The sequence below is a fragment of the Anomalospiza imberbis genome, chromosome 1, assembly GCF_031753505.1.
Source record: "Anomalospiza imberbis isolate Cuckoo-Finch-1a 21T00152 chromosome 1, ASM3175350v1, whole genome shotgun sequence".
Taxonomy (NCBI): domain Eukaryota; kingdom Metazoa; phylum Chordata; class Aves; order Passeriformes; family Viduidae; genus Anomalospiza; species Anomalospiza imberbis.
This window is the reverse complement of record NC_089681.1, coordinates 89,276,805-89,298,400: the sequence shown is the minus strand read 5'-3', so window position 1 is coordinate 89,298,400 and position 21,596 is coordinate 89,276,805. Positions and strand designations below refer to the sequence as shown.

General features: G+C 41.6%; 1 protein-coding gene and 1 long non-coding RNA gene across 2 annotated transcripts in view; one reads left to right on the top strand and one right to left on the bottom strand.

Moving 5' to 3' along the window:
- ATXN1 (ataxin 1) overlaps positions 1 to 15,917 on the bottom strand; it is a 312,015-nt gene extending 296,098 nt beyond the window's left edge. The window contains exons 1-2 of the mRNA XM_068190009.1: positions 14,545 to 15,917; positions 14,371 to 14,457 (exon numbers count right to left, since the gene is read on the bottom strand). The gene's annotated coding sequence lies outside the window, so the exon portion shown is untranslated. The remainder of the gene's footprint in view (positions 1 to 14,370; positions 14,458 to 14,544) is intronic.
- Positions 15,918 to 19,829: 3,912 nt separating this feature from the next.
- Positions 19,830 to 21,294, top strand: LOC137469483 (uncharacterized). Its single transcript, XR_010996560.1, has 2 exons — positions 19,830 to 20,522; positions 20,560 to 21,294. It is a non-coding gene; the product is annotated as an uncharacterized lncRNA (long non-coding RNA).
- The last annotated feature ends 302 nt before the right edge of the window (positions 21,295 to 21,596 follow it).

The following is a 21,596-nucleotide window of genomic DNA, read 5'->3' as shown; positions in this document are numbered from 1 at the left end:
ATTTTATGCTGTCAGCTCCTAAGACTTTATCTCAGAGTATTTGATGCTTCTCTTGAAGGCCTTTTTCCTTGAGTCATTTAGTTTTCCAATAATATCATATGTTTGGTAAAATACATAGGCCTGGCTTTTGTGGAGAAAACTTGAAAGTGTGAAGTCCAGAGATTAAAAAACAAAACAAAACAAAACAAAACAAAACAAACAAAAAAAAAAAAAAAAAAAAAAAAAAAAAAAAAAAAAAAAAAAGGGGAGAAACCAAAAGGCGAAATAAAACAAACAAGAAATTACCTCAGCTTTTTTTAAAGCCAAGCTCATGACATGTCATGCCTTTACAGTAGCAATACTAACTTTGTTTTACTGCAATAGTCTAAGAAATAATTTGAAATTTGCAAATGGAATACTTACATTTGCCTTGTATCTTTTTCCAAATATTTTTTTTATTTTTCCAAAATTTTTCAATTTTTAAATTTTTTTTATAAATAAAGTTTATAAATAAAAATTTGGCTTTCGCAAATTCCCGCATTTATTAGAATTTCATTTTATTTGTCATTTTAAGACAAAATTAGCTTTTGACAGCAGATTAGGAAAAACTCTGCCTCCCTTTAATATCTGCACATGTAAGAATTGTAATCAGTTTTGCCAAAACATTATGAGCATTGCCAGTGACTGACAATCACAGTTGCTTTAAGTAAAAGGGACTTCCAAAAGGTGTAAAGCTCTGTTCATTCTCAACAAGCATCCAGTAAAATGACCATTTCAGAAACCATTTCCTTATCTTTAAGGTCATGTCTAAAATTCTGGATGTTGCTCAGAGAAAGAAGCTGTCTTAAGTACATGCTGCCTTGTTACCTGATGATTTACCCAACATGATACGAATATTTTAGGTCAGTTCCTATTTTCCTTCACCTGCATAATATTAATGGAATTCCTCTTGTATTCTTCTATGATCACTAGACGAAAAGAGGGAAGTGCTCCAACAATTGAGAATCATTCACTTTTCCAAAGGAAGGATGATTCAATACCTGAAGTTTACCCTACAACCACTACATTTGAGGTGAAGAGGATTTTATTTTTATTTCACTGTTGGAGCTCTTTGAACTACCTCAGACTGGATTTTTAAAAGTTAATGCACATAGCTATTTAACACCCATGTTCTCTGATAAGAGTGAATTAATGGAATTCATATTTAGTTCTTGGAAGAAATTTCTCCAGGGGATCCCCCATACTTACTACAGGCTGGCATTCAGCCAGTAGCAGCAACTTGCACAGCACGTGAACAAGTCTTCAGCTCATGATCTGCAGGCAAGGAATTGGCACATCTGGGAATGCCGTATCTTGCCCAGGCAGGCAAGTTCTAGACTTTCTCTTACAATCTCCTCTTTGTCTGGCGGAGCTTCAGGTTACAACAGCAAGAGTTTTCTGACTTTCTGTAGCATCACAGGAGGGGAGCAAAGGAATAACCAGTACAAACAGGAATTTGTGATCTGTTTTCCTGACTCCATGTGCTCTGTATCTTAAATGTTGTGCAACAAAGTACCCCTAGGACATGGGACCACAGGACATAGAGGAGATGAGGATGTAACACAAGGTCTCTCTTTTGCCCTGTATTTTTCACATATAACTTCTGTAGTATTTTGAGAAATAAAAATACCCATTTTATTTGACATCCTCTGTGGACCACAGAAGTCTGTTCTGCATACCAGTGGTTACTTCTATTAGAAAATTACTCAACACACATTCAGTCTAGATTTCCTTACATTAAGCTACTGATGTTTCTCTTAGTTCCAACCTCTGGTTCATACAATTCACAGCCTTCTGGTTTTTGGCATTAAAATCTGAAGATGATTAGCAGAGCATTGATGTAATCAACTTTCAGCTATTCAAAATGTATACAGGGACATTTTGTTTTCTGTTACTTTTTCTAGACTTATTGTTATGGTGAATAGCATTCTTTATTTACCCTCGAAAGGAGGATGAAGAGTCTCCCAAGGGGAAGAAACAACTTCCTAATACAAAAATAAAGCACCAGAGAATACAGGCCTGGCCCATGTATAAACAGATAGACAAGACATGTAAAAAACAATGGCAAAATGCTTTTTCCCTTGGTAACTAAAGGTCACAAGCAGTGGTGTTTACTACTCCAGTTTTTCCCAATTTCCAAGGGGAAAACAGAGGAAACTTTTATCTCCAGTCAAGTCCCCAAACACATAATTTGATCTTATTGTATTACCTGACCCCTACAGTAGTCTGTGACCCATAATACAGTTTCCGTGCACCTATACACACTCACAGCAGCAAGTCCTTGTGGATTGTCATGTAATTAATTTACCCATATACCATAACCTAAACTGGTATTCTTCATACCACTGACCTACATACATAAAACTGACATACAAATACATAGAGAAAGATCTCAAGTAACTGGTAAATACTTGGTCTGCTTAGCCACAGTGGGCTTGGGAGTGCCACAGCTGTAGGACTGTCTGTATGCAAATAAAAAGATGCCTGAAAGGTTAAAGTGTGTATATACTATGTCAAACAGCCCTGCTATGAATGGCAGCTCCACGTATGTGGGAATATGAGTTTCAAGATAAGGCTATAATCCCAGTAGGGGAGTCTTCCAAATGGGCAGAGTCACTTAAGCAGCTGGCTTCAAGGGTGGTATTTGGTTCAAGATTAAGGCACTTAATATGTAGTCAGTGTACGAATTCCTACTAGTGAAAGGAGACCTACTCAATAGAGTCAATGAAACTTATAGAACTATTCTGCTGACAGCTGAAAAGTGTCTGCTCCAAGGTAAATTAAAGCATGTGATTTCATAAACTCCACTGATTTAACTTCCATTGACTACAATAGGAACTGAACAGGAACAAGACTTTGGTTCTAGACATTTATACATAAGTGTCTACAGTTACAGTAGTTCTCTAAAAACCTCATCTAGAGTTTTGATCTGGGACAAAATTCTGCTCCAAATGGCAGGAGGAACTCCACATGACTAGATGACTTGCAGAACCAAAGGCTGTGTTAGGATTGTGAGACTTAACATTTGGATGCACACAGTGAACAAAACCTCTAGGATCATCGATTAACAACTTGCTGCAGATGTTGGCTGCACCACTCCAAGAGACATAAACATTGAAAGCTGCTTGCTTCCAGAAGACTCTGGTAAAGAGGCACTCACATGAGTGACTTTATTTAAAGCAGTGTTCTGAACATTTCCACAATTGCTAGGTTTGGCCATGCTGACTTAGACTGACAGTCTGGTCAAACATGGATCAAGAGTCCCATGGATGCCTTCAGATGCAGGCAGCTGTGGGAATGCAATACTGGGTACTCAAGTCTAGTGAACTACTGGAGGCAGCCTCAAGGACAACATTCCTTTTACCTCCACTACAGCAGCACTGTGTAGGCCTGCAATGTGTGAACACCATTTCTGCACCTTGCTCACAGCTGCACCTACACCTCCTGCTCTGTGACAATAACAGTGGTTCTGACCAGAGGTCCCAGATGCTGAATTCACAGTGCTAGCTTCAGTCCCACTGAAGCACCAGGATCAATATCTAAAGCATCAGGGTAATCTAGGGATAACTGGATCTAGAAACATACAGAAAAAGATCAGAAGATGTATCTGAATTAACTGGTTCCTCCTCTTCCTTTCCTTGCCAATCCCCTTCTTGCATGAGAATATGTCATCAGCCTCATAATTAAAACACCCACATCCCTATTACCATAAGAAAAAAAGCAAGGTAGATGCCCTTTATGTGCCCTTTCCAAGTCCTCTGCACATTTCATGCTACTCCCCTAAACATAATGGGCCAGAGTTAACCTGTTTCCTCACCTGACAACTTTGTGACAACTCTCAGCAGACACCGTCTGCAAAAGCCTTTTCCCTGCAACACAGCAGAGCCAGCCTGCAACAGATCTATTCATAGAGCAAGAGAGAAAAACCTTCTCAGGATTGGAGGCTCCTAGGTGAGCAGCGACAGTAACTGATCCAAATGTTTCCCTTGTATTATATGATCAGCAAGAATGCGTGTTTTCATTTCAATTTTCACCTTTTGGTTTTCTGCATCTGGTAAATACTGGCAAAGTAAATGTTAAGATGTCAGCTCTCTCTCCTAAGAAGTGATTGACAGTCCCTGAGTGTTCTGGGCTTTTTATAACCAATGTGACTGACAGCTTTTAAGTGGAAGCACTTCGTGCAAGTTTCAAATGTTAGTTGTCTGCACGAATAACACGGAATATTGGCTTTTCTTGTATCTATCTAATGGCATTTCCTCCTGTGCCAGCAGCTACTCTAAACCCTCAGTTGTTAAAGAGGGGGAAAAAAGTCTGTGTTCTCTGCTCTGCACATTTCCAAAGCTCTCAGCGTAACAAAAGGCAGAATAAACCAATGCCTGTACTTTAATTTCTTGCATTTCAAAGCAGTGCAGTAAATAATTTCTCTTTGTATCAGGCTTAGCTAAAAATGATGGTGTCTTGTACAGTAATATTTCTATTTTATTATTTTCAAGCACTCTGCACCAGAAACAGTTTCAAGTCAGTGCACCCAATCAAAGTGCTAGCAACCATGCTATTGAGTCCAGGATATCTCTTGCCCTGCCCCTCTAATAACTAAGAAAAACAGATACACTAAATATTAGACAAAAAATTTAATGTACATACCAGAAATGTACATACTGCTTCTCAAACAAATGTACCAAAATTAGCATCTTGTACAATTCTGCATTTGAAGTCCAAGTATAGATAAAAGTCAAAATAGGGAATTTAGTGCATGAGAAATTGTTTGATTAAAGGCACCTATTTTTAGTTTGCAACAGGCAAGCAATTTAAGTGTTGTTAATAAGCACATTTCTACTGTGAGAGTAACTTGTAGAAATGCTGCTGGCCCTTCTACCTAGCAAGGAGACTAAAGGTTTGAATAGTGTTCATTTACTGAAAAAGTTTCCCAGAATGGATTTGAAGTAGAAGGAATTGAAGGACAACTTGTTTTTCAAAGCTACAGAAATATCCATCATTTCATGTATACTTCTACACTGAAGGACTTTAATTTTGTAATTTTTCTACACTGTGTAACTCTGGAAATGTTTTCAATGTGAGCACTTCAGTGTGAATTAATCAAAAAACATCTTGTGCTTTCTGAAAAAAGTAAGAGGATAGAGGCTTTATATAAAGGTAGGCCACTCAAGATTAAAAAGCCCATTACCACAGAAAAATCAAAGAGTGAGATCCCTTTGTCCTTAGCCATCAAGATGAAGATCAGGTGAAGGTGCACTCCCTTGATTCTTCCACTTTCCAACACTCAGTGCTCAGCACCCCTATCACCCCTATCCAAAAGTCTGCCTGACAGCAGGGCAAGCACAGGCTGAGCCACAGCCAGCAAGACAGAGTCGCACTGTCCCTAGTGCGACTACAGTGTGACTGACACAGCCCTGAAGCTCACGTGGATGATGCAGGGTACGTACGAGAGAAACCTGCTCTTCAGTTCCCTCACAATTTCTCTTTGCTGAAATGCACCTCTGCCTAGAAATAACCTTGGGGGCCCCGGAAAGTGAAGCTGCAGAGTTAGTGAAAACAGTAAAACACTATTTAGATTTTGCCATGCCATCACAAGAATACTGTTGGGATATGGAATGAACCTTTCCAAACCTGTAAACAATGCATTCTTCTTAGCGGAGAGCCTCTGGCTTCCTATAAAAGAGAAATCAGTTGTATACTACGTGATATTCACCTCACTTTCATGGCTAAGGTGCAAGATTTTTATAGTTACCTTTTCTTGTTCGGTTACATGACTTCAGTAGTTCTTTTAAAGGAAACTAAGAAGCCATCATTCCTTAACTGTACAACATAACCTACTCAGAGACTAATATGATTTCCTCTTCAGCTTCTCATTTTTCTCAACTTTAATGCAGCTGTGCAAGACTCTCCCCTCTCCAAAGGGCAGACAATAATCAGGTTAGGTTGGTATCTTTTTGACACTGACCTTAAAGTTCACTTAATTTTTTCTCCTATCCTCCCCCACCAGCCTTTCTTAAGTCCTTTCCAATACATTTGTTACTGTTGAATACACCTAAAAATAGAAAATGGACACAGATTAATAATTTTACCTCAAAATTTATCAGCATGCAAAATAAATTACTGCTCAGCAAATGTAAAAGGATACTTTAATCTTTAGTATCAAAAGATGCATTCATTCATTTGCTTTCTTTTTATACAGAAAAAAATTTATCCTGGTAAAAATTAGAAAAGAGAATACTAATTTTGTTTTCCTTAAAGAAAACAAGTGAAGTCACTTAATCCTCCTAAGATAAAAGCTTCTCTAAGTTTTGGAGAGCAGTGCTTTATTTATACTGGTTTTAGGTACTATAAACAGTTAAGAATTTTTGTGTTCCCTCTGAGTAATTGACTTAAACATGCGCAGCAACATCGATTAATCTAAGCCACATTATCTCCTGGAAATGTTTTCTTTATGTCTTTCAGGCTGCAAATTACAGCCAAAACAGAGCTAGTGGAAGTTCTACAGAACTACAAGTTATTTTCTCAAATTTCTAAAACCTCCTGCTCCCCACAAACAAGTGGTAGTAAAAGAGAAAGAAGTATGTCTGCACTTGAATGGTTTAAAAAAAATGGAAAGGGAAAATTTTCCCATGGATATAAGTGTTTCAAGTTTCTACATCAAGTAATTTGAATTTAGAATACTTTTAAGTTCCTTCCTCCTCAAACTGTTCACTTCATCACTAATATGCACCACCTGCATTTTTAAAGGCTGGAAACCCAGGATTAGATCTGACAGCATTCATTTGCTAAAGTAACACATTCATATATTTTACTTGTTATATTAGCTAAAATTTAGCTAGCAATGATTTATTCCCAAACACTGCACTTGGCATCTGCTAGACACATTGAGTACTGCCAAGGTTAGCTACACAGGAGTTTTCCCTAACTCCAATCTTCCTTCCAGGAGAATATTACTAAAATGAGGAATCCATACATTGTATTGGGCATATGATGATTACAACACAATCGGTAAATAAGATGCTCTACTGAGATTTCTTCATTATCCCTCCCGTAAAATAAAGAAGCCATAGAAAATACATAATGAGAAAAAGAAAAGATAATTCTAGATTTTCACAGAATTCTTCAACTTACTGTAACAAAACTTCAGTTACAGGAAAGTCAGTGAGCTGGTCAGTAGCAAAGTATGAATTCCTGAGCCATCAAATGGGAGAAGATAAAAGCTTTTCAAGCCCAGCGATGCTGGTTTCTAAAGCTGAGACTTTCACCTTTATTTAATGAAGCTGGAAGAACAGGTTCCAGCTACTGCACTCAGTAAGAAGAGAACATCCAAAGAGATGTGGTATAAATAAACATGGTGTGAATAAATTTGTCCTTGTTTTGTGGTGTAGCCATGTACTGCTGCAAAGGATGGTTCAATACACCCCCAAGTATGTGACTTTGGAGGAATGAAGGTTTATAGACCTGGTTTCTGTCGGGTACCCTGAATAGAGCATGTTATCATTTAGTTTTGTTCTGGTTTTTAATTATGAAATTCCCTTCAGTCTTCAGAGCAGGTTTTGCCTGGTGTAATCCAGTATTGTTCACAGACAGTGACATTTCTGCGTGACAGCGGGGTTACGCAAACACTCTGTGTCCTTCCTGACTCAGCGAGGAATATGTTGGTAGGGCTGGAATAAGTCGGCCTGTTTGGAACTGCTCAGGGACCACGGAATTACATGAAGAATGTCTTCAGTGACTCAGAGATGTTGTGCTTGCAGAAGTAGCTGGACTAACCTTTCTTTGGTGAATGTCTGGTGATGTGCTTAAGGTGCAGTAGGGATTAGGGAAAATAATCTTAAATTGACAAGGGATGATCTGGAAAGTTCAGTAACAAACACTGGCAGTTTACAACCTTAACAGGAAAGATTTTTTTTTCCCCAACCAGCTATGTTATTTATAAGAGAGAGAACATATATATAATTCAAAAAGGTATTAAAAAGCTAGGATTTCAAACCATTGAGGTTTTTTTTTTAAATGTTCCTGCTTCCCTATTCTCTTCTCTTCTCTTCTACATATCCCAGATCTGTCATAGCTGTAAAAAAGGAAATAAGAATAAAAAAGTTCCTATCCTTTGGGAAAAAATTGAGTTAGTGTAATGCAATATTCTCTAGCTAGCCGTCAACAGCCATAACTGCTTAGCTGTAACAGCTTCCTGTTCCATTTTTCGAGGAACTCATTCTTGAGCTGACATATTCTAGTGACGATGCCTATGCTCAGGGCCTCTAGAACCTAGTTTTAAAGTGGTAGACATTACATTTTGACAGGCCTATGAATTATATACAATTCGACCCCATGAACTGGATGTAGTGATTATTACAAGGCCAAGCTGTCTCTGTAGAGTTACATTTTCTTTAATATGCATCTCCATTGAAGATCAAGGGTTTTTTTTAAAAAGAATACTCCTGGGGAGCTCTCAATCCCATGGTGATATGAATAAGACTAGGTACACACTTCCAAGTTACAGCTCAAAGAGGCCTGCAAGTCACATAAGTTATTACTGCACTTGGCTCACATCTTCAAATTTACGTTCAAAACTGTAAATGCTAGGAACAATCTTTGTTAATTTATTTTTCTTGTTGCTAGTGCCATGGCAGAGGATCCAAGAACATGGAACATACGTCTGTTAGCAGGACCTATCTTACCAGAGGCTAGCTAGCTTTTATTTCCTAGGCACCCGAGTTGGTCTAGTAAAAGACATCAGAACCAAAGAGCTTCCACCAGAAAATGATGTAAAAAAGGTGGCCTATTTTAGCACAATACCACAGCAGAGGGATAAGAACAGAGCCAGTAGGGAAGGACAGAGTTAACCAAACCCCATCTAAGACTGTCAGAAGATAATCATGTGCTGTTCTGGATTAGCACGAAGACCCGCAGTTTCACTAGGTAAAAGGCTAAGGAAAGTTGGGTCAGAACAAATGTGGTCAATTAGGTAACAGAAAATGGCTCCGTGGCCTGAGTGTGGACAGGAAGAAACTTTAACTGAAAATGCCTTCTTTGGTTAGACAGACTAACTGGTGTTTAGAAACCAAGCTAAGGAAGCACTTTGGTCTCAGCTTAACATTGTCCCTGTGGGTAGCCCCATTTGTTTATTTTGCCTTGAACCTTCCAACATCCCCTCTGCACAAATCATCTGGTCTACAAACTCTTGGGCACTGTCCTCTCTTCAACCACAGCTTTCCGGCTCCTTCACAAAACTCCAGGCCTATTATATTTCAACCTGCTTGTCATAAAGCCTAACAAGCTCTTTCAATAGCTTCCTAACACTTGAGAGTTACTGAGCTTTTAATGCTTCCTCAGCCTTACTTAAAAGAGGCTGGTATTGGAAAACCTAATATATTCAATGTGACAGGGCTGGGTTTACAAATATACTTGTCTGGTTTCTATTGACATTTAAAAACAATGTTAGTGACAAAAATGTAATTATTCCTAAATTATGGAAACAAGGAGCCAGGCATACTGAATGAACTTTTTTTGAACCTCTATTCATTTCACTTCAGATTCTGGCAGAGGGCTCTGCTGGTTTCTATTTTATCCTAACCAGTTTATCCATGTTCCAGACTTTATATGTTCTCTGGCTGTAAAGCCTTCCTGTGGCATTTGCCCATTGCCGCAGAATTGTGCTGGAGAAATCCAGCTCAGCTCTGAAAAATAAGAGAATTTTATTGTGCTCACATGTACAGATAAAATCAAGAACATGCTCACTCTCCATCGTGTTTCAGTCTGCCTCAAATTACAATTCTGAGAGGTGTGAACTACCTCATCAATTTCAGCTGGGGCTGGAAGGATTCCCCTCTTCCAATCTTTAGTCTACTGATTTGCACTGTGTCACGGAAATTCATCATTTTTGCTACAGAATTGTTTTACTGCAGTCTATTGCTTTGTTTCTTTTCTCCTGACTTTGCTAAAATCCACCTACACAACTGCCTCCTCCTTTCCAATTGCAGTGGGCACAAATTGAAATACAGGGAACTCCATTTAAATGCCCTTTTGAGATAAAACTTTTACTGCAGGTATGACTGGACACTGGCACAGGCTGCCCAGAGAGGATGTGGAGTCTCCATGGTTGAAGTTACAAAGAACACAACTGGATAAGGTACCTGAGCAGAGCTGAGCACTGGGTGTGGACTATTTCCAGTGGTCCCTTTTATCCCAGCTGTTTTGCAACTGGGTGAATTTCCCTAATGAGGAAGATGTTTGCTGTATTTTAGCATTTGTTCTGCCCGCATGGTTCCAAAGTCCTCCCCAGCAACCACCCAGGGACCTAATGAGCCTATAGAAGTCAACTCACAGGTGTCAGCTTACCAATCCATACACTGTCCTACTGCAGCTAGAAAATGATACATCAGCAAAGCCCTAGAAAGAAATTTTCCTGACCAAATGGAAGGGTGCTAAGTGTTCATCAGAACTGCCTGGGTAGGAAGTGGAGAGCTGCCTTGATGAATACTTGCCATCTCTCCAGCTGAATGAATTCACATAGAGGAGAAAAACACTAAAGGAACAAAGATGAGTTTTGGTGCAGAAAGATGAGAGGACACTCACGGATGTAGAAGAGGTGATGCTTTGGCAAGGAATTTATGAGTCAATGAGCTGTGTACATACCATGACCTCCACAAACAGCTGTGTTGACTGAATTAATTTCTGGTTCTTCCTACCTCTCAGTACAGCAAAGCAATGCTGAGACTTGTGTAAAATAACAGAGCACTTCATTGCCCACTTTCAGCTGCACAATGCCCAGTCTTCAATCCATTTATTCCACCACTATTACATTTTGCCTTAAACTATGGTGGGCTTTTGCTTGAACGGATTTAGCCATATCAAATTTAAGTAGTTAGTATCAGCTACTCATCCAGGTTCCCTTTAGAACATATCAAAACAGGCAGATGTCTCAGAAAATCAAGATTTCACTTCCCAGAGTATCTGAAACAGGTGAAAGAAAGAGAGGTTCAGAGAAGGTTGTTGTGCATCTAGGTTTCAGTGGAGAACAACTTTAAGGTACCACAAATCAGTTCACTTCCTTCCTAGTTCATGGCACTCACCTTGTCATTGTCACAACACTACAAACAAACAAACAAACAAACAAAGCATTCCAATGTTAGTTAACTACCACAAGAAATATTTTTAAGCTACCCCTCAACACTGGTCATCTGATGTGGGGCAATGCAAACTGAAAAGCCTGCTAGCAACTAAATATTTTAGTCCAGCTGCAAGGAGCCCAAACAAACGGTCTGGTATCTCCTGCTGGCTGCAGCTGGTAAAATGAGAGTAAAGGCTGGTCACCACATTTTCTGTCACTGTCTAAGAAGCAGCAGGTAGGGATCAGAAAGTACTTTAGAGTCACCACCAGGAGCTTCACAATGGACCAAAGAAAATCCAAGATATACTTCATTAACAACTGGAAATGAACCAGGGGTGGGAGTGGTGAAAATCAGTCTTCAAAACCATTAAGAAATGAAAGCTACCTGTGAGATACCGTGACAGCAAAAGTTCCAAAATTGAATGAAGCATGAAAATTGCTTTGGAAGAGTAGGACACAGGTGGGAGTCAGAAATCTTTTTGCCTAATTTTGTCTCTGATGCACTGAAATGACTTTGGCAGATCTTTTATACCCTTTATGCCTCTGTATCCACATCTGTAATTCAGATCACAGCTAACCTGGTAACGTTTACCTCACAAGGACATAGAAAGGCTTGAAAGTTGAGATCCACAATGTGGCTTAGGAAACACAATTATTTAAAAAAATGAGCACTTGGGAGATGATCAATAACAGTGCTGAACAGTATTATAAAATCAGGAAGGGCAGACTCAGGTGCTCAAACAGCTGGAACTGAAGAAGTGTGTCCTCAGCTTAATTGCTTCATGGAGACTGGGACCTCTGTTCACTTCCAGAAGCACACACATTGGCTGCCGGCTATATTGTGCTACTAATCAATGCCTAAACACAAAACAAACAACAACAAAACCAAACTGCCCAATCCTCACACAGCTGTGACTTCTTGCACCTATACCACAAAGGTCCAACACTATCTCTCTTTCGTGGGAACAAGTGTCCTGAAAGTAATTAATCCATAGCGTAATGAACTGCAAGAGTAGCAAACTGCAAACTGCCCACAGACACTCAGACGACAGCACAGGCAGAAATTCAGCCCTACAAGATGTGGCCTCACTGAGCAAGCCATTTGCTGAAGGTGATACAAGGAAATGCTGCAGGATTAATTTACATTCCTACCCCTCTTCAAACATCAATCTGCATACAAAACAAACAAAAAAAAAAACAAAAAAAAAACCCAAACCAAGCCAAAAAAAAAAAAAACCAAACCAAACCAAGCCAAAAAAAAAAAAAAAGGTAATTGAGTTACCATAATGAAACACTGTCATGTGAGCTGATACGTAATAGTGTCCTTAAACTAGACAAGAAGACTCATTTCCTTAAAGACTCGGTTTAAATGCATTCGTGTTAACTAATGACAGCAGGAATTTCATCCCATTTACAACAGGCTGTTTTCTCAACCTGTAAAAAGCTGATGTAGTTAAGCCATGGGAAACTGAAGAAAGTTACTGGAATTAGTGAGAGTGCATATGTTTCTGGGTTTCTAGGAAGGCTGAAGTATGAGAAATTCACAAATGTGTGGAAACTTTTGATAGCATTCCAGTTGAAACAAACTTGCAACAAACCCTGTGGAGAGGTTCATTCAACAGGATGAGCTAAGCAAGAAAACAGTCATTCTGGCTAGTTGCACGGATATTAGCAGCAGCTGTGAACTCAGTAAACAGCCCTGTTTTCTGGTTGTCAAAGAGCTGCTAAAGCAGATGTGAAATGCATCAAAAATAGGTCACAAACAGAAAACATGCAAGGGAATGCATCAATATGAGGGTGACCTGGAAATAAGTAATGCTGGAACATCTTGGTAGTGTTTATAACCCTGAAGTGTACACAGCTTCAGAGCAGCACCCAACAATAGGCTGCTTCATGGGGTTCTTATGACAGGACCTTCCAGAGATGGCACTGTCTGTGTGAGTAAAGGTGAGACACTCTCAGGAGCTGAAGCGTCAGACACAAGAAAAGGTACTGAATTGCACTATGCTTTCCTTTGAATTCAGTTTTCTCAAAGAGGCTTTCATTCCTGTCCTTCTCCTCACCCCCAATCCCAAATGCTATAATTAACTCAGACTGAGGTATCATAATGAGCCAAGCATGGAATTTGCCACTACAAACAGATTACAAACTCACTTTGTCTGATAGGCAGCCCTCATGCAATAGTCATTCCTCCAGGGACTGGAATCATCGCCAGCGTGGTAATTACATCCCCCCCTTTTTTCCTTTCCCTTTTTAAAAGCCCATAGAACCCATTCCTTGTAATTCCCTCATATGGCGACCCACTCAGATCTACTTCTAGGACTCTTGCAGTACTTAAAACACTGAAGTTCCTTCACTATCAGATATATAAAGGAACAAGATTAAACTCTAAAGGGCAGGTTAAGAAAGAAAATGTACTTGGGCTATAACAGGACTGAACAAGGCATTAACGTGTCCCATCATTCCCCTGGCAAGCCTCTGTGGCCTTCACAGTGCAGGTGTGGGATCATCTTTGGCCAAGTGCCTTCAACAAGCTGACTCCAAGCACTGTAGCCTGAAGCAGGCTCAAATACTTCCCACAGTCTGCAGGCAAGGACAGACACTTTCCTTTATCTGATTGCTTTTACTTCCATTACCATGCCAGGTTTTACCCCTCAAAAACCTAAAGACATTGCATCATAAGCATTAATACAGTAAGACTAATCAGATAAAAAAAAAAAATAAACAAACAAAACAAGGCTGTTGATATATTCCATACATGGTAAGGTCAATTCTTATGTTTAACTGGGAACGCAGGTCTTAGGTAAGTATTCAGCAACTAAATCCCTTAAGTAGCAATGGCTCTGAAACAGCATTTAACACAGAAACACTGAAGAGATTTCATGCTATTAATGTTTTAGACCAGCAACCAAGCTTCCAGAACTTGTCTTTCTCTCCTTCAGAGGAAGGGAGGAGGAAAAAGAAAACCCACTCATATCCAACTTAAAAGAAACCCTTTGTGGCTTGCATTCATATGGAAGCCTTTGTTGAAACAAATGTTCATTTTAGCATGGACTTCTTAGAGACCAGAGTCTAGAGTGAAATGTGGTAATTGACAACAAGGTGAAAAATGGCAAGATAAACATAATAAACATTATTATCAACAGTTATGTGACAGTGATCCAAGGTCCCTTTTTTTTTTTTAAGCTAGTCAGCTTTTATTATTATCATTCATCTAAGCAATAACTTAAAAGTAGTCATACTTCCTGAAGCTAGCAGTGTGAATCCTGGAGGCTGAAGCATGCTGCTGCACTCTGCTCTTTTGAAGAACGGTTTTCTAGAAAAGGAGCCTACAGAGGGAGAACAGAAAGCTATTACTTTCCTACAAGGACATAAAAGGATTGTTTCATTCTTTCAGAAGAAATTGGGCTACATACTTATACTCAGTTCTTGGCCAGCTTGTTCCCTCCCCTCCTCATGGGGCAGCACATTATACACATTTGGCTGCTGCTCTCCAAGTGCTCCAAGTGCTTTCATTCCAGCGGTGATGTGATTTTGTGAAGCAGCTTGGGTGGGTAGGGAAAGCAGCAGATTTAAACTTTGCTGACAAACCATTTAAGAACACACTTTCTGTCTCTACAGGTTGCAGTTCATGGGTAAGCTCTCACTTCCAAAAGCAGAGCAATAAGCATTTTTACCAACTAAGTATCATGCAGACAAATCAGATGGTAACTATTTCAGAAAAAGTTGGCCTAAGTTCCGTTTACACAATGCTTTCCAAATGTTCCATATGTGCAGAATAAAGATAAAAACCCTGATCTTTTTCGTCTGAACTTGTCTACTTGGTTTACTTTTCCTTTCTGGCCTAAACAGAACTTTTATTTATATGACTTCTGATTTAATGCAGCAAACGTAAATAAATCCCAATGAAAGAACTGTCAGCTGACAAGGTTTGGCTCAGAATTTGGGGCTTCTAACACTTGAACTCTATTTTCTCAAGTTGCTTGGAGATGCACTTGGACTGGACTGAAAACAAATTCCATAAACTTCTTCCTTGAATTTTTATTGACTTAGTGACATAGAAATCCTTCCTCAAAGAGAACTCATAAACTGTTTGCCATCAAATGCTGTTACAGTCAGGCACTGAGTTACCTTTTGTGCTGTAATCTGTTGATAGAATGTTTAAAGCAGTGCTTCCCCCAAGATTTCCACTAGCTGCAGCATGTTTTGAAAATCTGAAATGGCTTACTTCAACTTGCCTGCAATGATCTGTGTTTGTCTAGTAGGAAGTGTAAGGAAGTGAATGATTAATTACACTCTTCCCAGTAATTTAGAAGTGCTGATGAATGCCAGAAAACATTGTAATGAGTACTGAAAAAACCCCAAAGGCAATACATTGGAAGCCTTATTGTTGCTTTCAACAGACACAAAATAATTAAGTTTGCTAATGAGACATCACCTTTTAAAAAATAAGTAACAATAGGTACATTTCATGCTGTCCATATTTTTGTGCAAAAATCACAAGCTGAGCACATACAACTGCAGCCAACAATTGTTCATCATCACAACCTAGCAGCTTAATCTCAAAATTAGCAATGTACATAGACATACACACAGTAGGATAATTTCTCTTCAGTAGACATCTTTCAGTCTGCCATTCACTAACCAGCTCTGTGCTTCAAGTGCATTCTGTGGCGAAACAAGCAGAAAATATTTCTGTGTTTCACTGTCATGTCAAACTAGGAGATCATGTAAGGTATTTTATTCTGTAATTGCATTCATGTAATCTTTTGCACATCAGAAGGGAAAGTTTCCATTCTGGAAAATAAAACACACTACATAGTTCACTCAATTATTTGGAAAGCATTCTAAGCTGTTAATTACATACATCAAGAATTTGTACAGGATTGGTCAAGTTGAGATTTTTCTCTGAAACAACTCAAAGACATTTTGTTGCTCTATTCACGCTGTATTATTTTCAACACCATATTTTATATAATTAGTTAGCTTAATAACTGTACAAGGTCTCATATCTTTACTTAATCGTGTAATTCTTTACTGTGAGGGTGGTGAGGCAGTGGAACAGGTTGCCCAGAAAACCTGTGGATGCCCCATCCCTGGCAGTGTTCAAGGCCAAGCTGGATGAGGCTTTGAGCAGCCTGGTCTAGTGAGAAGTGTCCCTGTCCATGGCAGCGGGGCTGGAACGAGAGGATCTTTAAGGTCCCCTTCCAACACAAACCATTCTATGACCCAATGTGGTTTGCAGATTTCCACGAATTTGAACGAACTGAGTTTTAGAGTTTATGCTTCAGAGAGGTAACAGGAAAACTGGAAAGTCGGAGCCTCAGAAGCCACCCCCCTCCCCCCATATATACAGATATTTTTATCTTTCTTATCCCTCTTGATTACTTACTATGATGTTGTGGTCGAGGAACACATACAGGTAAAAAATGAGCCTGACATTATCAGGAAACAATTCTCTATGGGAATTATCCAGCATCCATTCCTTTTTGTTTCTATGCTTGCTAAAATAAGATACAGAAACCCAAAGTAAAGCACAAGGTATAAGTAATGACGGAATATAACAGGCAGATGGGTCGCTACTCTGAATGTCTATAAAGATAAGAGATTTTTATAAGTTGCAGAGGAAGAAGATCAAGTGTCGTGCCTGCTGGGTTACACAGCAACATGCCACAGGAAAAAAAAATCATCCAAACATCTGGGAGGCTACAAACATCAAGGCAGGGCTTGGCATGTATCAAAAGGACACGCTAAATAAAATTCCAAGATGTATGGAGACACTTCCAATGTGCTTTAGGGAAAGTGCCTTAATTCTGTACATGAATCACCAGCCATCCAAAGAGTATCCCGGACACAGAGCACAGAGTGATCAGAGACGCTGGCGGTGCCCTCCTGGGCAGGACCAGCCCAGGCCCGACGGCAGAGGGATGGCAGAGGTGGCCAAAGCAGCACAAAATACCAGCAGGGGATCCAAAGAGAAAGCACAGTTACGGGCTGTGTGCATGTTCCTGCGTGAGCCCTTTCACGCACGTGGAGGCAACACGTGGCCAGTTGTGCACAGTGCTTTGTGCTGCACCTGCTGCAGAGCGCTCACAGCCACAGAACTGGGGGGGAAATTCCCATTATACCCTCAGGGGACAGAACCGAAAGCACATTTTTAACTGCCCCTGGAAACGTTTAACCCAGCCTGGGAGGTTGAAGAGGCAGATGCGAATTGTCTTCCCATTCCCTCCGGCTTCAGCAACAGTCTAGTGCCAATGTCCTTCCCTACGGCGCATCCTTAAGAGTTCCCCAGGGAACAAAGGGCTCGGCCTGAGCTGAAGCCCAGCTAGCAAACAAGGTCCACCCTCCCAGAGAGAACGAGTACGCAGGGTAGCCAAGAGCAGGAGGAACCAACAAGTGACAGATCATTTGTAGCTCTCAGCCTCCCCTTCTCAGCACTTAGAAATTTACACAGACTGCTTGTTCTGCCCCAAAAGAGCAGAAGACACTTGTCAGAGCACCCTTAAGTGCAGTTACAACCCAACTAACAACCTCACCATACCCCTGTGCAAGACAAGGGTGACCTTCAAGGCAGACACACCAATTTCATATCCACTAACCCCGAGTGAGTGAATTTAGTCGCCCTCACAGCACATGGATGCTTCTGCTTTGTGAGAGACATGATCAGTGGAATCGACTGAAGGATCTCTAAGAGGATTCTGAATCCTCAGTCTGGACAGTGGGGGAACAACCAGGAGCAACCCACTGGGACCCAAGGCTCACACTACTTATGTGCAAAGTGAATTCTAAAGAAGCATATCAAAGTTATGTGATGTTATAACCTTTGCTAGGAGAAATCCTGCTGAAACTTCAATTAATGCAGGAAAAAAATAAATCCAGAATTTCCTTTCTGTCATGCTAAAGACACTGAACAGAAACAACCTTGTCCAAGCCCTAAGCAATGCTTCATGGCACATGGTGGACAGAGATTCACTTAAATTAATAGATAAGTAGTATTGTTACCATTAAGTAGTAGTAGTAGTATTACTGTTAAGTTACTTAACAGTTACTTGAAATCAGGTGACTGAGGAAGAGGCTTTATCTAGGAATAAAAGCTCAGCTGTTTTTTTTTTTTTTCCTTCAATACAAAACACTGCTGTAAGGATTCCAGCCTGGAAAAAAAAAAAAAACCCTACACTGTAATAAACGTAGAAATGCTCCCAAAGATTTCATAAGTCCACGCTGCAGGCATTCAAGAGTAAATGTGATCACTACATACTATGTTGGCAACTACGTGATACTTGCATTCACTCCAGTGTGGCAAACTGTGGAATGTGTGACTAAATGGGAGAGAATACAGAGAGGGCTGAAAGGGTTGGGAAAACAATAATGAAGAGGAAACGTTAAAGTACTTTTTTTGTTTAGTTAAAGAAAGAAAAAATGAGAGACAGTAATAGGTTTCCAAAGTGTAAAAAGTTGGGCTTTTAGACACTAAAAGATTGCGCATGACCCTTTGTACACATATTACCACAAACACAATTTTCAGTAGAGAGAATTAAGTATTACAAGGAGAGCCTTTCCAGCTCTAGGGAGAACCCAGTAGAACCCAGGGGATCGTGGTATCCTCCTCGTTGGAGGAGCTTAGAAACTCATCTGTCAAGAGAGTTTAAGTGCAGATCCTGCCGAAAAGCTGGCGACGTACAGGTTGACCTCCTGAAGGGCACTCCAGGCTTGCCTTTCAGCCGCCCTTCGCATCTCGCAGCCGTCAGGGCGGCAGCCAGCGCCCGGCTCCTCACCGCCCCCGTCCAGCGGTGCGGCCTCTCGCGCGGCCGGAACCGGGAACCGGCCGGCACTGGGAGCCCGCGCGCCCGTTCCGCTCGCGCCGCTGCGCTCCCTCTCGCCGGTATTTGTCCCCAGTGCCCCCGGAACGAGCGGCAGCGCACGGCCGGATCCCCGCAAGCAGCGGCGCGGGTGGACCTCGGGGCCACCGACGAACAGGGGATGCCACACGGGGCGCTGCTCCCCGCTACCGTGCTGAGAGCAGATTAAAACAGACCAGAAAAAAAAAAAAAAAAAAAAAAAAAAGGGGGGGGGAAGAGGGGGGGCCCTGTGTGGCAGGGAGCCCTGAGAGCCGGGGCCTGCGGCGCGAGGGGCAGCTCTGGGTGGGCGGCGGGAGCTGCGCGCCCCCTGGCGGTCGCGGCGCGGAAGGCGCCCCCTGGCGAGACACGCGGCGCGGAAGGGCACGCGACCGGCCGCGAGACCCGGCGTGCGACAAGCCACGAGCATCAGCGCGAGACCGGGCACGCGCACCTGAGCGCGAGAGCGCACGAGACCAGCCACGAGATCTGGCCGCGCGACACGGCACGAGCTTCGCCCACGCGACAGGGCACGCGACCTTCCGCGAGAAATACCACGTGGCAGGGCACGCGCAACTTCGCGAGATCCGGGCACGCGGCAGGGCACGCGAACTTGCGCGACAAATACCACGCGGCAGGGCACGCGACCTTCCGCGACAAATACCACGCGGCAGGGCACACGCAACTGCGCGAGACCCGGGCACGCGACCTTCCGCGAGAAATACCACGTGGCAGGGCACGCGCAACTGCGCGAGACAGGGCCACGCGACAGGGCACGCGACCTTCCGCGAGAAATACCACGCGGCAGGGCACGCGCACCTGTTACTAGCCCTACATGGACAGAAAGGAACACATACCCCCCCCTCCCCCCCCCAAAAAAAAAAAAAAAAAAAACAAAAAACAAACCCCAAACACCAAACTTCAGTCTAACTGATAGTGGGGTATTGCAGATTTACTAACCGAAGTCCCACTAATGTCAGTGTGACAGAGAAATGGCAGAGCTATCTTGGAATCAAGTGCCCTACAGCATTCCTGAAGTTTTCCGTAAATGATAAAATAGCTGTCAACTTCTCAATGCTTAGAGACCTCAGCATTTTTTAACAGAGGTGCTGATTCCTGCAGAGTAGATTGAAGTCCCATTACAACAGTCTTTCTTCTCTTATTTACATTTAGCATCTCCTTCAGAAATCATCCTAGGTCTCCAGAAGTCCATGGATCCCTGGTTAAATAATTTCTCAGACACAAGTATATGCTTCATAGCCTAGAAAACCTAGCACAACCAGGCAGGCAGCCAGAATCTGTCTTCAGACTTTTCTTTGACTGGCATGACTTAACAGCATCCCTTTTATTTATTTATATGAGGTACTCTTGTGACAGAATGGGGAAGATATACACAGAGATGTTAAGTATCTGTTCAGCTTTTCCCCATCATCTGTATCATGCTGGCACAACGCCTTGCAGAAAGCACTGGAGCCTATCCATTTGAAGCCTTGGCTAGGAGTGGATTGCCAGTCAGGGCAGAACGCACTGCCAGTGTGTTCCTGTATTTCTCATAGGTGATGCTCAGGGGATGCCATACTGTGATCCTATAAGCAAATCCTTAGGATGTCATGCATGCTACTCATATATATTTGAATTAATGCATCAGTATTTATGCCTGTGTGCCTGAATATGAAACGCAGACAGGTATGTGTAGTACTTACCGAAGTACCTCCCCCTGAGGAGAGGTATAAACAGGTAATTTACTGAAACAATTTAAAAGTTCATACATGTCTCTGAGGCTGCTCACTCAAGGACCGTGCTCTGAGAAGCAAGTGTGCAGACTGGAGTGCACACTCCTCATTCTAACTGCAGTCCAGTCTGTGCTTGTGCTCACTCCAGTGCCCTGCAGAATTCTTCATTCTCCTGCTTCACAGGCACCTATTGAAACTATTTCCAAACTCTAGTGACAAGGAACTGGCAGAGAAGGAAGGCACAGACAGACCAGGTAGTTCTGTGTTCTTCACAATACAGAACAGCAGCTGGTGGAATTTTTTTCTCCCACACAGAATAATTGCTGTGATGGAATTAAAATATGACTTCCTACATATGAAGCAAGCAAGTATGAGTTAGGAAGAGAGCACTGCAGAAAGACAAAAGCAGTAGAATGAAAGACAAGATCATGGGAAATCCTTCTCGAACAAATGGAGAGAAAAGCAGCCCAGACATTTGTGAACTCCGGAAGAAACAAGTGTGTGGCAGGGACTAACCCAGTTTCCCGCTCTCTGCCATAACACCTCATAGTAGGGTGACTAAAGCAACCAAGGAAAAAAAAAAACTCTTTAGCATGGCATGAAATTATGCTGTGCTCATTTTTCTCTTTGTTTTCAGTTTGTAATTAGCAGTTCATTGTGTGCTCTGCTAGAATCACAGTGTTTCATTTTCAGCACAGAGTGACTCAGGCAAGCAGCACCTCTGAATAGCAAGCTGAGTACCACAGACAAACTCCTGGGTGCTCAGGGGCACCAGGCAATACTCCCCATCTCACTGATGGTGTCAAGTGTGCAGACACAGATAGGTTTTCCTCTGTGGGGTGTTAGCCAAAACCCTCTTCTCCTCCAGCCCTTGAGAAGGAATGACACAGCTCCCAG